Source organism: Symphalangus syndactylus, chromosome 11, assembly GCF_028878055.3.
Source record: "Symphalangus syndactylus isolate Jambi chromosome 11, NHGRI_mSymSyn1-v2.1_pri, whole genome shotgun sequence".
In the NCBI taxonomy this organism is placed as follows: Eukaryota; Metazoa; Chordata; class Mammalia; order Primates; family Hylobatidae; genus Symphalangus; species Symphalangus syndactylus.
In genome coordinates this window covers 112,244,120-112,250,119 of record NC_072433.2, presented here as the reverse complement: position 1 = coordinate 112,250,119, position 6,000 = coordinate 112,244,120, and positions in this window count along the sequence as shown.

Below are 6,000 nucleotides of genomic sequence, written 5' to 3'. Positions count from 1 at the left end.
CTAGTTTTACATCACTTTTTGAAATGTTGCTGATATGTCATACATAATAAAACAGAATAGACCAAAAGGGTATAAAAATGCTCATTAGCCTGCACTGACAACTATTTCTTTTGATGTAAGATATATTGGATTTGAGATTTTTTTTTTTAAGTGACCAAATATTTTTAGCAGATGTGAAAGGAAGAGAAAGAGGAAGCGGAGTGAGAGGAGGGAGGGAGAGGAGGGAGGGAGGGAGGGCGGGAGGGAGGAAGAAATTAATTTAAATGCAGTAGTAATTTCTAAAGCCTCAGAAGTAGCATGTGTCTTACGAGAACAGGCCTTGTGTAAATCATGTTGTCTAAGCTTCTTTTTACCATCCCACCCCCACTAGCAAAAAGGAATTCTATAGTTGGTATTTTTGCATTAAAGTATAAATGAAAACGTTGCAGTCAAAACAACCCAAAGGCTGTTAAATAGCTGATAATTTCATCAAATCCAAAATGAATGTAGCTATATTAGAAGCATAATGCTGTACACATTTTCAATTACCTCACTTAACCCCTTTGAAAAGCTAACTGGAGAATGTTCTCTGTGAGGTCGTGCTCGAAAGAGCACACTGCAGCCCTCAGCCCTTCCATCACTCCGCTGGAAGGGGACAGCATGGACTGTTGTCCACATCAGTTTTCAATTGCTCAAACAATTGTTTCCTGTAGATTAATTTGTAATTCTAAATTTCCAGGCGAATGAAATGTGAGCCTGTGCCTCCCTCAGGCCATTTCCAGAGCTATGGCTTTCCTGTAATCTGAGGTGGAGGCAGAGTGGTAACACGTGAAAACAGAAAGACAGGGCTCAGTCAAGGAGGGAGGGAGAAGCAGGAGGAACAGACAGTGGACACAAGGAAAGAAAGAGAGTGGAACAGAGTGGAAGAGAGAGTGGCTGAGACAACAACAGGAGACCCAGGAGGGCATAAACCAGTAAGGGGAGCTGTATCCCCCACCATCCTCAAATGTATGCCTTGCATCCTTTCACAAGCAGTAATTTTACACGACAGTATCATCCTTGCATGCTATGCCTCATCTCATAAAAGGTAAGTAAATAAATAAGCAACACATAAATAAATACTCTTGAAGCAGGACTTTGCAATACTAGGAGACACATGTCTACAATGCTCACAGATGGAGTGAGTTTTATTTACTGGTTTTATAATAAACTAGTTAGTCCTCTCTCCTCATTCCAGCCTTATACAGGTCTGCCACTTTGTTTCGACACCAAATTACCTGTCACATTGTAGAACAGTTCGGGTCCATGAAAGGAAATGCAGTCTCTCAGTGCAAAGCCTCAGGTAATTACTCTGAGACAGTGGTTTTCACTCAGTCAACATTTGTTGAACAGCCAATTCTCAGAGAAAACTATAGGAGAACACAAGTTTCTTTAAACAAAATAGTCTTCCAAAGTCCCCATTTTCATACAGTGGAGCTTAACCTTTCATTGAGTCATGGATTCCTCTGGGAATCTGATTTTTTAAACATATGTATCCTCTTCCATGATAAATGCACATAAGACTAATTGTACATTAGTACTGACTTTTCCTTCGCCAAGTCAAAATAGAAAAACAATATTTCTAAAAATGTGTATGTTGCTAGACTTTCTGCATGTAAATATTTATGGCAACTTTCTAAAGTTAATTTAAATCAGTCCAAAATATGCAAAATTGTATCCATCTAAGTTTTGATCAAAAGTAAATTTCAATAAGAAGTCAGCCAAAGTTGGTCTTTAAGCAGACACTGAAAACATGAAATGGTCTTTGACATGGTAATATGCATACCATCTTTGAGCCGTCAGCATGTTGTTTTGAAGCAAGAGGTCTTTAAAACCCTCACTCACAATGACATGTAGATGCCAGGAACAGAAGCAGAGTTTCCATAGCTCCCTTTGCCAAACAAAGGGAGACTTATATCAAAGAACGCTTCTACATTCTGTGTTGCATTATTTTCCTCATCTGCTCAGTCAATAAGGCCATTTTTTGGCAAGCTCTGAATCATCAGTATCATCAGTGTTATGTCATTATTGTTATAGGGAAAATAGAATAAAAGATCCATGAGGTCAGTGATTGTGTCTGAGTCATTTTCCACTGGACCTCTTACCATGCTGTTACAGAAAGTAATGTGTCACAATGACTTGGAAACATTCTTTCTTCATCAAACAATTAACAACTAATATGCAGATAAATAAAACCTTGCTGTATCTGTGCAGGTACCTGATTTTCTCTTATAGTTTTGCTTCACAAGGCATGGAGCACAGTACCTGGTACACAGTAGGCATTTAATGGATACTTTCTGGACAATTTTGTAAAAGCAAGGCAGGAGTACAATTTTCAGGCCATGCCTACATATTGTTTGGTTTCTAATTTTAGGTAATTTATTGGGCATTAATCTATCAATGAGGTGAAAATGAATGTCACACTTTGGGAAATAAATTATTAAAAATTTGGATTCTGTGCACTCAATTGGAGTTGACTGAGTAATTGAGATATTTAAAAGTTTGCAAAACATGGGGAACTGTTAAAAATATCTTCACAGTTTTCAAAGCTCATTGGCTTTGCAAAATTTCTACTTGGCCTGGAAAATGTGACTTGACCTTCTATACACACGTATTTACCAGGCTTCATCCCACCTCCTTTATTTCCCCCACCTCCATGTACACGTAACTGTCTTTCTAGCTGACCTCTTTAAATCATAAATCATCAAAGCTTTCTCAACTCAGAATACTGCTTTCATTTCTTTTTGGAATACGGAGAAATTGATGAGAATGGCAGTAACATTTTCCCCCAGAACAAATGAGCCATGTTTCCTCCAAGACATGGGTGGTACCTGAATGTGACCAGCAGAGCAAGACCCTGTAATGACAACCCTGAATGGACTATTTGTACTTGCACGTGTCAGGGTGAAGCCAGGCCTTCCTAACTAAAGTTTAGTAATGCCTCTTAGGACTATTTCAATTATTCCATGACACATCTGTCTAGAAACATGTAAATATGATCATGAATTCCAAACTGGCACTGGAAGTCAAGAGAAATATAGGTCCTATTTTAACTATTTAACTGCATATAGGTCTCTGCCTGATCTTCTTCAGTCTCAGATGTAGAAACCAATCCATTTTTAGCATACTGCCTTCCTTCTGTGATTGCCTAAATTACCCAAAAAATAATTGTTAGTTAAGGTAGAGCTAAGATTCAAATTAGTGGTTTGAAAGACCTGGGTCTGTGTTCATCAGGCATTCTCGAATTACTAAGAAGAGACATTCTCAGGCACCCAGAGTTCATAGGAGTTTAGTCTGTGAACACTGAAAGAAAGAATGGAACATGGCAAAACATCTCAGTAAGCCTCATGAAATAGGTAGGGACTAAAAGTCACAAAAGTAAACCCCTGAGCAAAGTACACTGACAGTGACTGGGTCTCCTGATAATCTTTCAGTCCAGTCAGTGCACAGCTTTCTAGAGCTTCATCATCATGGGAAGACAGCTGTCTACAATTAGGTACCCACTGCTGCTAATACCATCAGTCAAGTTCCCTCTACTTTCTTCTCTCACACATGACTTTTTCACTTAAAGCTTTTGCTGCTTTATTTTTTTTTCCTGTGTGTCACTCATCTTCTAGGTTACTCTGCTATCTGCTAATTCTTTCGAAATGTATCACATTCAAAAGTCCAAAGAAAACATGTGCCTGATTTGGCCAGTCATCTTTTGCCAAAAAGTACCCCTATTGATTACTGTCCTTGTGCTCTGCCAAAGCCCATATGTCAGGTGCCCTTAGGACAGGTGCCAATCTCTTGTCCAATATACTTAAGCCAAGGAATGCAAAACAAACCAGACTAAGGGCAAGGGATCACCCACTGCTTAGTTAAGGAAAAGGTCCCATTTTGAGACTTCTCAAAATGACATCTTGCATACATTCCCCAGAAAGTTAAACATTATGACTTTAATTTCATCTAAACCATCAAAAAAAATTTTTAGTGAGAGATTATGAAAGCTAATTTTTAACATGTCTTCAAAAATTAATAGAGTGAAATGATACCATTGAGATACTTCTAGTAGAATATGGGGACATCTCCACATTCTGTCCTGATATTTTCTTTGTAACTAACTCTGTACCATGTTAGTGATTTGCATATAATAGCCTCCTGGCACAGATTAAATAAAACAAGTTCCCATTGCAGCTAATAAACTCACTGTAACAAGTCCCTCAACTTTGCCTGGTCACAGTGCTCAGCAGGATCGCCATATGTGGAACTGGATGCAAGATAAAAATAACATTATTTTGTGCTTTCAAACCCATACAACTTTATATTGTCTCTTTGGAAATAAATTTTGTTTAATGACCAGTGATTATCTCCTATCTGCCTTGCTATAATACCAGTTTTTTTTTCTTTTTAATCACTAGTGTTATCTGTACTTTGGAAGAAGAGCTACAATTAAACATATTTTGAACAGAAGAGAAAAAGGCAGCAGGGCTCTTTTGGCATCCGTTCGTACAGCCTATCATTCCAAAACATTTCTGGTTTTACACTGGTATCATCAACCAATGTCAGCACAGCTGAGGTGGCTGGGCTAATTAACTGTCCTGCCGAACCAGCTGAGAAAGCTTGTAGAAACTCCATGGGAATATGAGCTATTAGAAAGAAATTCTATCCAGTGGAACTAGGGAGCAAACCCAAATATAGAATCAAAACACAACAGTTGCCCTTAACCATCAGGTGATAACATCATCAGTTAACAAGATGTTAGAGAGTGAGCAGAGTTGAATACCAGGCTGGTATGACAGAATAAAAATTAATCACATGTAAAGAGTTCAAGACCATTTCTTCTTCTGTTTACAACAAAGCTTTTGGGAATAGCTAACTTAGCATCTCAGAAGAGAGAAAGTTCTCACAATCCAAGAAAGAAAGTACTCAAAATCCAAAGGCACATTCTCAAGGGAAAATCCAGCACAACATAAGAAAGGCTACAATCTCTAAGGGGCTGCTTGAGATGTGTATGCGATGGGGAAAGAGTGGCGAGGGTTGTTCTGGGAAGATGATGAAATGATAGGTGTCATGCAGGATAGACAATTAGGGTCAAATGCCTGAAAGGGTGTATGTAACGTGACACATTATTCTTTTTCATTACTTCAATCTCTTTCTTAAATTCATCTGATAGAATTTTGAATTCCTTCTCTGTGTTATCTTGAACTTTTTTGAGTTCCTCAACCCAGCTATTTTGAATTCTCTATCTGAAAGGTCACATATCTCTGTTTCTCCAGGGTTGATTCCTGGTACCTTATTTAGTTTGCATGATGAAGTCATGTTTTCCCAGATGGTGTTGACGCTAGTAGACGTTCTTCATTGTCTGGGGATTGAAGGGTTAGGTATGTATTGTTGTCTTCACTGGGCTTATTTGTAGCTGTCCTTCTTGGGAAGGCTTTTCAGATATTTGAAAGGACTTGGGTGCTGTGATCTAGGCTGTATGTGCCTTAGGGGCACCCCAAGTCCAGTTACACTGTGGTTCTTGCAGAGTTGTAGAAGTACCACCTTGATGATCTTGGATAACATCCAGGAGAATTCTCTAGATTATTGGATAAAAACTCTTGTTCCCTTCCCTTACATTCTCCCAAACATACAGAGTCTCTCTCTCTCTCTCTGTTCTGAGCCACCTAACATGGGGGGTGGAGAGATACAAGCACTCTTGTGGCCACCACCAGTATGATTGCACTGGGTCAGGCCTGAAGCCAGCACAGTGCTATGTCTCACCCAAGTCCTGCTGTAACCCTTCCCTGGCTACTGCCTATATTCACTCAAGGCCCTGGGGCCCTGCAATCAGCAGGTAGCAAAGCCAGCCAGGCCTGTGTCCTTCCCTTCAGGGCAGTGAGGTCCCACAGGCCCCTAATGGGTTCAGAAGTGCCATCCAGGAGTCAGGGACTAGAGTCAAAAACCTCAGAAGTTTACCTGGTGTTTTATTATACTGCAGCTGAGCTGGCACCCAAGCTA